The sequence below is a fragment of the Vollenhovia emeryi genome, unplaced genomic scaffold, assembly GCF_000949405.1.
Source record: "Vollenhovia emeryi isolate VEMERY1.0 unplaced genomic scaffold, V.emery_V1.0 DF939140.1, whole genome shotgun sequence".
In the NCBI taxonomy this organism is placed as follows: domain Eukaryota; kingdom Metazoa; phylum Arthropoda; class Insecta; order Hymenoptera; family Formicidae; genus Vollenhovia; species Vollenhovia emeryi.
The window spans coordinates 2,000,163-2,014,841 of record NW_011967226.1 but is presented as its reverse complement, the minus strand read 5'-3'; the positions used below and the strand labels follow the sequence as shown (position 1 = coordinate 2,014,841).

The following is a 14,679-nucleotide window of genomic DNA, read 5'->3' as shown; positions in this document are numbered from 1 at the left end:
TACATCCGACTGGCAGATACGCGCGAGCTTGCGCTGCTACAACAACGCGTGACATACGCTGTCGCGCGATACACGAGTGTTTCTTCGAGTAGACGATAAGTGACCGAGTTTTATAAAATTGTGCCGCAGCTCTAGCGTACCGTTCGAGGAAAGACCTTCAAACCCGACGAGAACAGAACGCTTTGCGGCGTCGAGGCCCCCCGCCATACTTCGCATTCTCACGTCAGTGCGCATTCAGCCTCTCGCATCTCTCCATGCGCGTGGACGTACGTATCGCGGCTGCCACCGTTTTGCTTCGCCACGACCTCGAAAAATGTAATATCCCACCTACTCATCCTATCTTGGCATCCTCGCCGCCACCTCCATTCAAGGATCTTCGGGGATGCGGCACGCCGGAGGCTTTGGCAATGGCGAAATTGGCAAGCTTCCGGTGGCCCGAATAAGCCCCGCCGTCTATCGGTATTCCGTCGCTCGAGAGACCGGGATGTCATCAAGTATTTACTGACGTTTGTGCCGGCTTCATGTTTTATTTGTCAGACAGTCGAGCGTCATGGGAACTGCAGCCTCCGCCGTCCCGAAGGCTTGTCGCCGTGAGCCGAAGTGTAAATCTTGCGTCTCGAAATTGTCGATGCGGCGTGTCCCATAAATCATGATACCGACTAGCGAGGAAGCATTTATTATGGAGATTGAAACGTGTCTCCATAAAAACGTCGGCTGGGAAACTTGCGGTGGAAGCTTGCGGGAAAAAAAAACGATCGCGTATGGATACTATAAGTTTCTTACAAGATAACTAACTTTCTCTCTCGTAAACCTACCCAAAGAGTGAGAACAAGATCGGCCCCGTTTTTTTCGCATTCGATTTTGGTCACAAAGTAGGTACCAAACGAAAGGTCTCGTCTCTCTTTACTATGCAATTATAGTTTGAAATACTACATATTTTTCTATCAGTGTACTTTGTGACCAAAATCGAATGCGAAAAACATGGGGCCATTTGCCTATGGACACTTGGGTTCTCACTCTTTATTCCAGAATTTTATTATACGGACTTTCGGCTCACGTAGGCCCGCTGTTCCCGCAATTATCTCGCTCGTCATAGCAAACGCGACTCGTCAGTCGCGTTCGGCAGCGCGATCGAACGACGAGTAATCGCAAACAGCTGACAGTGCCGTTACGGTAACGTTCAATTCCGCGCGGTCGGAGTGGCGAGTCTATACTCGGGCCTCTGCAACGACCGTAATTCGCGCGAACCCGCGTTATCTGTCACTCGCGCCGTTTGTCATGTATACCGCGCTCTGTGAAAGTACTGGAATTACTCGCGTCACTTCCCCTCGCGTGGCTCGAACGCGCGGTATCGCACGCGGGTGCCCCGCTCAGCCCCCGAGCGCCTGAATCGCGCGAGTGCACGCACCGTCTTGACCTCGTCAAATGTCGGAGCGGCATTTGAAAGGAACGACCGCCGTGCTCTTTAATACCAGCCACTTTCAGCCTGGGCTGCCGTTGGCTGCCGGCCGGCGAGGTGTACCGCCATGGCATTTGAATCGCCGGCGCCGGGATGATGGTACGATTGTCGCGACGCGTCGTAAAATCCGCACATTTTTCAACCTCCTTCGTTACATTCCCGCTCGAAATCCTACGGTCGCGCGAGGCCTCTGAAGTAAACATTCTTTGCAAAATAGAATCTTATCTGCCAAAAACTTGCATAAAGAAAATATTTCAGCTCTCTACAAGACACAGACTGATAGCGAGACACTGAAAATCTTAACTCTATATATAATAGGATAATTAGAAACCTACACTGAGAAAAAAATCTGATAGATTCAACCAGTCGTCTGTTAGAAAATGGACGAATCAGAATTCCTTGAGGATTCCACACTTATTCAAGTTCTTGATTTCTCGACTCTGGCGTCACTAAGTTGCTTTTTAATTGATACCGATTGATCTTTACATTAGGATCTCTCGGAAGATTCCGCGTGTCGACTCGTGTTACGAAAAATAGCACGGCGACTGCGCCCGGAAAATAGATGTATTTAGGTCAAACAAATGAGATACGTTGGAATTCTGTTTCTTTGAGTCTACTAGATTTTTATTTACTGCTTCTAGTAAAACATTTGCTAGATTTGAAGAAATATGTACGAATTCTCTTAGAGTTTCCAGTCACAGTCAAATAATATTTTGGTGAAGGTAGAGAAATCATTTCTGTGAAATTAAGTAAAAGTCTAGTAGGGTCAAAATTCGAAGAAAACTTATTTGATTTCGAAGAAACTTTTGTTCCGAGTGTGAGGGTTTAAGGATTGAAACTATTTTTCACCGCGATAGTGACTTTCCTCGGCAATTATGTAAATCCCATGCCAATTCGCTTTGCCATTTCTATATTTAGATAATTTCTCGAATTATCCCAGCTATTTCTCCGTTTCTTTTCTCTTGGTCGCTTCACGTGCGACTTGGAAAAAAAGATTTAATAACGTCAGGCGATGTAAATTCTTAGGATAATGACATGTGCATTTACGAGAGGTCGTATCGACCCGTTAAGCGCGATGGAGCGTATGTATCGAAGCATATATATAATAAAAGCCGAGCAATGGCCGCGTTATCGTCTATCTATATTAAGGTTGCGCTGTAAAAGCAAATATTCGACCGCCAAAGGACTGTCTATAAACAGATTTCTGCACTTTACTTGCTGTGTCAGCTTCTACACGTCGCACCGTTTTAAATGCTATTATTTTCTGACGTTTTATGATCACTTTCTCTACTTGTCATCTAATTATATATTCTTAGATCTTTTTTTACATCCTTAGTGAAACGATTGACGTTAATTGCGCTCCGAGTCCTCTCACCAATTTCTCGAGAGTAGACAAATATGATATTTGCGTAATCTCGATTTGTACGGCCCGTAGTCACAATGCATTGTCCAATCCGCGCGTTGTATAACTCGTAAACTAGATGCGAGATAAGATAATAAAGAGCACGGGAACGCAAAATAGATCGCTGGTGCGTACGCGGAATTAAAAGACGATTTATTACCGTGTCGCTGCCGAAGACAATAGCCGCGATCGCGCCGGTTAAGAAGGCGTCGAAACTTTACGCAACGACGAATTGTCATGGAAAGTGCCGTAGACCGGCGCGTGGATGATCGGCGTGGCTGGCGAAACGATCGAATCTTCATCGAGTATGCATCGAACCGTTGCGGAGAATTTCCGAGGCGAAAATCTGTGTTATACAAATGCTCCAAAGACAGGCATAGCATACATATTTGTAGCATTTAAATATATTAGAAAGGCCAGTGCCTCCGAGAGCTGCTTTTTGATAAAAATATGACTTCGGAGCACGTTGCCGATACGTCTGACTGCAACTCGTGAGCTGATTATAATTTGCAGCATGAAGAATACGGCGCAGAGCATTGAAAAACGGAAAGCAAGAAAGAAATTGAGCATACGTCGTATTTAATGATGACTTACATGATTTTCGCCTCGGGTCCCGAGGCGAAAATCTATTATACAAATGCTCAAAAGATAAGAGTAGTATACATATTTGTAGCATTTAAATATGTTAAAAAGGCCAGTGCTTTTTGAAAAAAATATGACTTCGGAGCGTACGTTGCTGACACGTCTGACTACAACTCGTGAGCTGATTATAATTTGGAGCATGGAGAATATGGCGCGCAGAGCATTGAAAAAACGGAAAACAAGAAAGACATTGCGCATATGTCGTATTTAACGATGACTCGCATGACTTAGATTTTCGCGTCGGGTTTCGCGTCGCCGGCGGAGAAACTGATCGAATGCAATCAGCGAATCGTAAACAAGTGTAACGCGCGGTCCCGCGAAATACGCGCGGGCAGCTTGATAATTTACCGGCGCGACGACCGACCGAGGAAATTGGTTTCGCAAGAGGCGAAATATTGAACGACGGCGAGAGAAGAGCGTAACTGCGCGACCGGTTATGTCATTTCGCGGCGGCGCGGCGGGTTTCGCTTTAATCGGTATTTCGTTCCGCCAGACGCCGAAGGAATCTTTCTTTTTCTCCGCGTCGCTCCTCGCGCGTACCGCGCGTTACTCGCTGCGCGAGATCGCTCGCGTGTCGGCCTGGCGTACGTACTAGCCGCGCGCGATATATCTCGTCGCCTTTCACTCGACAGTACCTCGCGCCATTGTGCAGCCGCGGTTGCTGCTTGCGCAACGATATTTTAGCTCTAGCGTATTGCACAAAATGTACGCGCTCGAACGCACGAGCGCGGCTCGTCATCGGCGCTACGCTCTCGTGTCGCAGCTGTCGCTCGATTGTCTTCTTCCGGCACGTCGCTGAGATGCCCGCCCGGCGCGCGAACGGCCGAGTGAATCGTTGCGCAGTACCACGCGCCAGGAGTGACAATTTATCAAAGGAGAGGAAGGTTTACCTCTCGTATAAAACACCGCGTGCCGCCCGCTATCGAAGATAGCGCGCGCTCGGTTTATCGCTCGCGTATCGCGAAGCAGCCGAGACAAAGGGATATCTACGCTCGACCCGGGGAATTTATCAGAATTCATCGCACGCACCGGCGATATCGTTAAAATTTTACAGCCGGCATGACACACGCGGCGTGAATCACGCACGGTGCGCGCCTCGCGCTCATCCGTCGTGAAACTTGGTCTACCGCCCTCGCGCGATAACTGAATCTTCTGTCTACCTACGCGAAATGTCGTTCCGCTCCATAACTCAGCCCGGTAGAGCCCGCGATCCCGAACACCGCGGACCCAGGTGCGCGAGAGTCAAGTGCCCTTCCTCCCCCGTACCCCTATATACATTTCCCGATGCACCGCAAGCCGTTTTTGCCGCGCAAGTCGGCCGAAATTTAAACCGCGCTGCGGCGCATCGCCATCTAAATTTCGCCCTTGCAGTTGCAGCACTTTATTGTAACAGGAATATATTATGCGATATTTCTCGCGCGATCGTATTTCTCGCGCGTTTTGTGTATTATTCAAAAGAGAGCGAGCCGCGCTCTTAACCACTCTCCTCTTTAAACCGCCCTTCGCTACGAGGGCGGTCGGCGCTTTTAACAACTCGAGCTCGCGCTGAAAGCAACACGGTTCACCTTTCTTCACCGTTCGCGGCGCGTGACGAGTTACTCGCTTAGCATCGGTATACTCGATAATTATTACACTTCGATCTTCCAGTCGCTTTGCATTTCAGGCGGATGGAATTTGCCTCTCGTTACTCTCGATTCGCCGGGTTGCGCAAGTCGCTATCGTGTACCATTGCGACAGACGAAATATCGTGTGCTCTACTCTGGACACATGTAAGACTTAACCGACATGTAAGATCATTAATCGACGTCACGCTCGTACATCGCGGTTCCTCTCGATAATGGCGGATCGAACGGCTGGTGCGCGCACCGCGCTGTCTGTAATCTATAGATACAAAATCGGCCCGAAATAGGTCGCAACCGATTGCCCAGGCACAAAGAGATATGTACGCGTCTAAAGAATGTGTCGCAACCGACGTAGCGATCGTAGCGTTTCGAATTATCGATATACACGACGCCGCGATATCGATAGACGTTGTATATTTCTCGATTGATATACTCTCTAAAATTTGTGGAGTGAAAATACTGCCACGGAGTGAAATGTTCACCCTATTGGCGTGAATATTTCCTCCAACAGAGTGAATATTAACCACAAATTTTAGAGCGTACAACTTATTCTTTAAGCTTATTCTTTTAACATTGCACAATATGTAAATTTTGTGTATGTTACAATATGTATAGAGGGGGGGGGGGGCGGTATGCTGCTAACTTTTGCAGGATGGAATTGCCCCTCGAAAATATTGAGGGATTATTTGGAACATTTTTTCGTACAACGCTTATTTTTCCAGATATTCCGCAGTCTCGAGTTAAAAAAATTCATCCTGTATATTGCATCACAAGTGCATACTGAATCGAGAAACGTCAAGTGGCTCCAAAGAGAATTAAACGCTCGGTTGGGGAATATTTTCCATTTTCGATCAGTGCTTTTATATTTATTGTCGCGCACACATACACGCGCGCACGTATATGCCAAGTAATAACGGTTAGATAGTTCTTTTCTTGGCGATCGCATCGCGGGCGGTGCCATGAAATCGATAACGCACACCTGGAGAAAGAGAATCGAGCGCGAATCGTATTGCGGCTGGAAGTACCGGGACGGCTCTTATTTCACGAGACACGTATACCGGGTCTCCCGTGTAAGATTGCCGGTGTTAACCCGCCTCTCTCGGGCACAAATCATCGGTTCTCAGCCGCGAGTCGCAAAACTCGAAGACGATTCCGATTTCGCCGCGCGAAGGAGCGCGCCGATCGATCACAAGCGGATCTCCATCCATATTTATCTTCAGCGGGCGCGCTAAAAGCTCCTTCGACGGGACGATAGTATCCCCCATTAATAATACATCGAGACAATAAATCCTAGAGCTCTAAAGGATCGCCGGGGTTAGTCTGTCCCTCGACGCGAAAATCCCGCTCCGTTGTGCATTTCCCGTGTGGACCGGCGGTAGCCGAACCGATTCCGTTGCCCCCATTGTCGCGTATTTATTCATTTCCGGAACGTCCGGCTGTCGATAAATCTCAATTTAAAGGACACGGACGCGCGATACGTATTTGTCATTTTAATTAGAAGTGACGTGCGTTTTTTAATGGCGCAATGGGATTAATTACGAAACATCGATACGCAGGTATGTACACCGGGAATTTTCATCTTGCCGTCGGCTGTGTATCGAATATTGCAGTATAATATTTTCGCTCGTATTGGCTGCTCCTCGTTGCGCACCTGTTGCTCATTACACGCAGTATAGTTTAAATTTTTTACCGCAAGTCTGTTGATTTTAATTCCCCTTAATAAGTCAGTCTTTATTGTACACCGACGTACTTGATACACGTATTATCGACTCGACGATCCCGTCCAGAGGATGCTGGAGTGATTCTACACCCTTTGCACCTTTTGCATCTAGAACTGTCGATTCGTGAATACATTTGTGGAATATACAAATTATGTGGCTTTTGTGTACAGACCGACAGTGTTCTCACTAAACGGACTAAATCAGAGAACAGCATGGCATTGTTGAAATTAAATTTAGAAGCCTAACTAAAATCTATTCGCTCGAATAAGTCCTAGGTTACCTACGAACATAGATTACAAGTGAATAGATTTTTTTGTTAGGTTTATAAACTTTATCTCAACGATACCATGCTGTTCTCTGATTTAGTCCGATTAGTGGAACACTGTCGGTCTGCACACGGAAGCCACAATAATTTGTATATTACACAAATGTCTTCACGAATCGACAGTTCTAGGAGCAAGAGGTGCATAAAGTGCAGAATCACTCCAGCATATTCTTAAGAGCAAACCATCGGCGTACGTAAAAGCAATCTGCGGCGATTAGCGTCGCTCGCGTTTGTCGTTCGAGAACCGATCGGCGAACGGGCGATACCGAAATAAACCGTGTCTGACTGCAGCCTGGCCCTGAACGCTACTCAGGCATGATATCTGAACAATGGGACAGACGTCGCCATTGACGTGACTTCCTGTTGTGACTTACGGAGCCCGCTGCTCTTTAATCCACGGTAGCTGATTTCGCTCCACTTCTGGCAGCTTCAGAGTAATCCCTTTAACCGCAGCCCGCAGATCCGAAAACAACAGCGGATGTTCAAAGTGCGGGTTTAACGGGCCAACCTCAGCGATTATTATTATCATCGTATTTCTGCAATGAATAATTAAAATTGAAATTAGACTGGTAAATTAATTAACAAAATAGAAAGAGATCTACCTGTGTTGACTTTACTGCAAAGAGAGAAAGAGAGATCGAGGGAGAAAGGGAGAGAGAGAGAGAGAGAGAGAGAGAGAGAGAGAGAGAGAGAGAATTTACAATAGCCCATACAATTATTCTCGAATGAAACGAAAATGTGCAATATATGAACTTGTACTTTATATATTTTCTGAGCGCATTACGTAATGAGCCTTAATTAAATTTTAATAAGTCTATAAAACACGAAGGATAAGATCTGCGTTAAACGGTCCAATAATGCCTGCAATTTATTCGGCTTCTACGTTTCACGTATTAATGTCGGAAATGAAATTTTCTTTTGATAAGGGCTACCGCGATGAAAGAACGTAATTACATTAAATTTGCCGTAATTGCACGTAAATGAGAAATGCCCGCTGCCATTGCTCCGGTTATTAAATGGCGTTACACCACCGCGTTTGAGGCTGTTGGCGGAGGATAGAAAGCGAAGGAGTAGACCGCGCAAATTAAAGGAAAGTATATGGATTCGCGTCATTACGCGCTCCATAAACGTCGCGTCCGAGCGCACATATTATAATTAACAATTGCATTCGCGCATATTGCAGTATATTTCGCGATCTCCTCGCGACGATGTCTCGCGCGCACTTGAAATCCTCACCGCCGTTCTCTACGCGTCACCGCGATATTATTGCTTCTGCTTAAAATACACCGGGGAGCGTGTGCGTATACGCACATCGTGTCGTAATTTCACCGGCCACTTTCTTTCCGCGATCCGTGTACATCACACGTAATAATTACCGCCGCGATATGATGCCGGTAACAAGCTGCGTATTACGATTGCGGGGAACAATGAGAAATAATGCGTGCCCGCGCCGGAGAGAAAGTCGGCAGATTAATATTTATTACACTTCGCGGTCGCGGATAATCGATAGCCATAACCCGAATGAGTCATCAAGTGTTGACCCTAATTGGGAAATTAAAAATAAGTTTTCATAATTATCTCTCGGGAATATTCATACGCGTCGTATGATATTTCCATGTTGACAGATAACAATTAAAATATTAGAAATGCCAAGGGAATATAAATTTTAATTGGCGCACTTTGATGATATCGTTGAGACAATGAAAGCGTTTTTTTCCCTAACAAAATATATCCAAATAATTAAATTTGCAATGAGTAACGCCATCTAAACACATGTTCTAATGTAATCGCTAAAATCTTAGCTAAAACAATTGACGAAAGTCAGTCGCTATTGAACTGCCGAAGGTGACAGAAGTGTATAGACATTCGGCCAGAGAACATTTAGACTGTACAAGTGTCTCGCAGTGTGACCGCTCCGGTATCGGATTTACTTAAATACATTATTAATTCCAATAGTATTTCAATCTATTAAATTATTGTCATCCTGATTTTTCCAAATCCGCAATCACGAAAGTATTTACTACAAATTACATAATACTTTATTGGATGGCGCTTATACTTGGCATCTTTTTTACCCTTTTTTTAGAAAGTTTTTTTTAAGGTATTAGAAACGCGAAAGGAATTGATTGTTTTAATGTCGGTATCCGAGCAATTGTCTTTACATCAGTGAAATTCTGAACCACCTGTTATCTTCCGATCAGAATTTTCCTTTTTCCCCTAGTCCGTAGACTGTCGCGTACAGTTGTTTTAGAATAGAAAGTAGAAAGTGGAAACAAAACGCGTACAAAACGGTACAAAATACCACATGTGTCATAGCTTGATATTGTAGATCCTTCGTCAAATTGCTGTTCCATCATGTAATAATTCTTTGTAAAAATTGAGACTCTTGAAGGGATCCTACGGCAAAGGGAAAGAATCGTGACGAGGGGTGTTCCGGTCCTTTCAAATTTTCACGAAACATTCATGGTAGAAAGTGTTGAAATATTTTCGAAAACGGTATCGAAATTGCCGCGTGGCCTTGGTGTTGTCAGCGAACGTTGAACGCTTCGCTTACGAGGTCGCCGTGCGGAGCAAAGTCACCGACAGGCAGTTGAGATCCGCGCGTCGTAGCGTTCGGATCGCCCTTCACATACGTAATTTCCTCTCGCGCAATCAACTAACTTTTAGCGATCGGCACGAATATCGAAGCGATTAACATTTGGTCAAGCAGGATACGTATTTCGCGCCGTCTGTTCGCCCGTGGGACACCAATTCGCGTGAAGCCCACTCGAACGTGTCGTCAGAGAAAGAAATGTCTAATTACTAACCACTTTATAATCCCTTAACCGTTGGAAAATATTTTAACACTTTCTACCATGAATTTTTCATGCAAATTTGAAAGAATTGGAACACCCTCGCGTTGGAATCTCATTAAAAGAACGAGATCATTTCGTTGCAATTAAGATACCGAGGCAAATCGCTAACGCGCTGAATACGGATCGCACCACGTCCACCGGGTATACTTTTCTCTCTCCTCGCGGTGCCCACTCCGGTGCCCCTACTCCGATCGCCCACGGTGTCCCACGGCGAGCCAGTCTCTCCCGCGCCTTTCTTCGTGCGGCCTGCGATCCGCGTGTCAGTTCGAAGGCAGCCGCGGACAATAACTGACAACCGGCCGATCCTCGGTTACCTCGCGACGTATTCGGTTATCCGTGGTGCATCCGCGACACGGCCGCGAGAGCCGGGGAACGGGAATGTGACGATCGTAAGCGCGTGTGAGTGTATCTGGTGATCCGCTCCAAAGTACCGAAGGCGCGTGGCCTTCCGATATCAGTGATCGATAGTCGCGTGGGCGTGCGCAACGATCGGTAATTGCTTGTGTCTGTTAAATATTTGCGCGACTTAGATATCGCGCAGGCAAGACTCGAGAAGGAGTCGACGGTTCGCTGCTCGATCAGCGACCTTATCGGTCGTTGAATCCAGGCTTCAACATTTATCTTAAGACTCTGATCTTAACGCGATTGAAATAATAGCGCAGTTACTGCTTGCAATACGTTTAGTGGATCGTTGCAAAGAACAGGCTTCCAAAATATTCATATAAGTTTAGAAATATCTTTTCGACACCGATAGGGATTATTAAGCCGCGCGATAACCACGACGGGTGCAGCCGCAACGTAAATTCGTTATTTAACGGTGCCGAAGTAATCGCGAAATACGGGGATAAATGCCATTCTCGCCGTTCGCCGACGGAACGAGGGGCCCTCGATCACGATCGGTTCCGGGAATGGCGAACGCCGGCTGTTATCGCGCGAAAACGCAATATAGCGGAGGAAGCGTTGAAAAACGAGAATGAATATCCGGTTGATAAACGCGTATCACACCGGCGTACGAGGAGTGTCTGTCGGAAATCTATAGCACGCGCTATCGGGACATACATTTGTTCGTACGGCACCGCGTTCGATTATCCCGGCGCGAGGCGATAGCACCGCGGACAATTTGTTAATTTACCGCCGGCAGTTTCGGCGTAATGCGACACGTGTTAGATGACGAGCCGTTGATCCGTCCGTAAGGCCCGAATTCACCCGATCGAGTGCGCGAGGTCAATTCGTAATTAATCTGAACGCTCGCGTTTTCGCAGATGAAAAATTCTACTCGGAATTTTAATCGATTCTAAACGGACTCGGGTTACCTCCGAGAGATTTCGAAACTTGACGTTGGAGATTTTAATATCGAGAGATAAGACAATGGAAGAGACCCGAGGCTGCCAAGTTCTACACGGGAATGACGAGTCGTATGCTGCATCGTATGTTTGCGCGAGGTCAATTCGTAATTAATCTAAACGCTCGCGTTTTCGCAGATGAAAAACTCTACTCGGAACTTTAATCGATTCTAAACGGACTTGGGTTATTTCCGAGAGATTTCGAAACTTGACGTTGGAGATTTTAATGTCGAGAGGCAAGAAAATGGAGTTTTACGCGGGAATGACGAGTCGTATGCTGCATCGTATGTTTGCGCGAGGTCAATTCGTAATTAATCTAAACGCTCGCGTTTTCGCAGATGAAAAATTCTACTCGGAATTTTAATCGATTCTATTCTAAACGGACTCGGGTTACCTCTGAGAGATTTTGAAACTTGACGTTGGGGATTTTAATGTCGAGAGGTAAGAAAATGGAAGAGTTTTACGCGGGAATGACGAGTCGTATGCTACATCGTATGTTTGCGCGAGGTCAATTCGCAATTAATCTGAACGCTCGCGTTTTCGCAGATGAAAAATTCTACTCGGAATTTTAATCGATTCTAAACGGACTCGGGATTACTTCCGAGAGATTTCGAAACTTGACGTTGGAGATTTTAATATCGAGAGGTAAAACAATGGAAGAGACCCGAGGCTGTCAAGTTCTACACGGGAATGACGAGTCGTATGCTGCATCGTATGTTTTGCGCGAGTTCAATTCGCAATTAATCTGAACGCTCGCGTTTTCGCAGATGAAAAATTCTACTCTCGGAATTTTAATCGATTCTAAACGGACTCGGGTTACCTCTGAGAGATTTTGAAACTTGACGTTGGGGATTTTAATGTCGAGAGGTAAGAAAATGGAGGAGTTCTACGCGGGAATGACGAGTCGTATGCTGCATGTTTGCGCCGCGTGATAATTAATCCAAGGGAACGACACTCCGCGCGTGCATGTGTGTGGTTCCACTTGTGTCTTGTATGATTAAATAGGTATGGCCCGGTGTGGTCGAGTAGACGCTTATTTGAGTATATCGTGAACATTTATTTGCCGTTATCACTCCGGCTAATATATCTTACGGCGACTCCTACGAGACCGACGATCGTTTGTTTTCCGCCCATACGGACGTACGCGCGGCGGAATCGCGACTGGCAAATTGCGGCTCCGCCGCGTGCGCGGAATGAAACGGAACAATCGGCGAATAAAATAACTGAAAAGAAGTGATGAAGTTGAGCGAAATGGGAGCGAGCGTTTTCGGCCTTCTTTTACTTTTCGACTTTTATTTCCTGTACGAAATCTCTTGAAGCGCGTGCGCGATTTATCCGTCAACCAGGACATTCGTGCGGCTAAGTAAGGTAGTGTGTTTTCGGGCACGGTAGGTTAATTCTCTCTGCGGCGATGGCTGAGCTATGTAGAGCATAAAACGGCCGATTCGCCTCGTCCGTGTCGAGGGCTAAGGAGAGAGAAGGAGAGAGGGCTGCTCGAAATAATTATCCCTTCTCGGGAGGTGGGTACGGTTCTCTCTGCGATTCCGTTGTTGAGGATAATCCGCGAGAGAAGCCCGCGATGCAGATATCTGGGGGGTAAACTAGCGACGATCTCCTCGTGAAAATTACCCGAATTCGTGGTATTTCGCGGAAGTGTCCCGGGCGCTTCTTTAAAATTCATTCGCCATTCGTTCCAAATAATTGCTCGCTCCACTTGAAACGTATAAAATGTAGAAGTGCTCCTCTAAACGTTAGTCGCCGCCTTTTCTCGAATTTCCATTCAGCTGGAAGTGGCTCGCGTTTTATTAAATCTCTCGTTTTTGCGCGAAATTTTCACGACTTTCCCTCACAATGCTTTATTCTTGCCCGCAACGCGCGCGATTCTTCTCCGTGCGAGGAGAACCCGCGAAAGGACGTCGCTTTGTCTCCGCGTCATAAAAACGTGAGACGTGCATAGCAGTGGCGACAACACGGCCGCGGCTGTCGCGTAGCAATTCATTCGCGAGAGTCCTCGTACAAAGGAAGCGAATCTTGAGGGTCGGCCCCGTGGAAATGAGTGAAAGTGGCCATTACTTAACTGGCACGCTCGCTCTGCGGCGGAAAAGCGTTTTCTTGCCGCCAATTAGTCGGAAAACATCCAGCAACGCTGTAGCCGTCGTCACGTTTTGTTCCAGCTAATTACCGATAATGGGGGCATTTTCTTAATCACGGCTTTGCGGTGAACGAAGTCGAGAAATCGAATCCTTGACGATTCGTCGCTGTCAACTTACCGATACGAATAAAACTATTCCCGCGACGTTCTTTCGCGAGAATCCCGCGATGGATCGCCCCGCACATAAATTTCAGTAAGAAATTAAACTGTCTCGCGTGTTATCGTCTCCCCGCGAGCGTTGCCAGCGAAACGCTTAATCGATCCGTTCGCTGTCTCTCGGGAATTAGAGAAACAGGTTCCACCTGACCGATCTCTGCGTTTCTAATTAAAACACCCGCGGCCGCTCGCCGAAAAAATTTTTTTTTTCTAATCGCCGCGACGCGGGCGAAGTGCGTATCCATCTCGCTTTATAATCCACCCTGCTGAAACGGGTTAGTCGCCAGGAAGAACCGATGCATTTTAGCGGCGATTGGTCGCGCGTCTCGCCGATCGCTGCTACTTTGCGTAACGCCTTTCACGCATCGAAAATCCGACCACCTGTCACTCGTTAATTGCGATTAACCTGAGACACTACATGCACCTGTCACGCATATCGTAACACATCGTACGTAATGTGCGTGTGTTACGCGTGCGCCGTTGCATTTTTAAACGTTCGTTACGTTACGTAGAGACTCGTACGTTATCGAACGGTTGTGTCTGACGACTTTTACACGCGGTTTTCGCTAAAGATGCAATTTCATAACGTACGTATCCCCGCACAGAGCTTCCCTGTACTCCGCGCGCGCGTGCAATTAAGAGAAACGTAAAGGCCGGTCTATAATACATGGAGTAAGCTGGAGTAAGGAGTAGGGGTAAGGAAATAAATCCATTTTATTTCTTACTCCTATTTCAGCTCTTAGGCTTACTCTCGGTGAATCAAAATGCCATCAATCAGTGTTGCAAATATTTTAAAAATTATGCCCGTATTTCAGCTTCCTTACACCAAAGGCTGCAAGTTAAGGCTGGTCTACAATACATGGAGTAAGCTGGAGTAAGCTGGAGTAAGGAGTAGGAGTAAGGAAATAAATCCATTTTATTTCTTACTCCTACTTCAGCTCTTAGGCTTACTCCCATCAATCATGGCATTTTGATTCACCAGAGTAAGCCTAAGAGCTGAAG

The 14,679-nt window shown here is 46.5% G+C and overlaps 1 protein-coding gene across 4 annotated transcripts in view; it reads left to right on the top strand.

Annotated features, from left to right (window-relative positions):
* Positions 1-14,679, top strand: part of LOC105567182 (serine/threonine-protein kinase 25) — a 115,579-nt gene that overhangs the window by 57,797 nt on the left and 43,103 nt on the right. The window contains exon 1 of one of the 4 annotated variants that reach the window (XM_012021816.1): positions 9,117-10,518. The exons of the other annotated variants lie outside the window; for them this stretch is intronic. The gene's annotated coding sequence lies outside the window, so the exon portion shown is untranslated. Of the gene's footprint in view, positions 1-9,116; positions 10,519-14,679 lie in introns of those variants that run through there. 4 annotated transcript variants of the gene reach the window in all.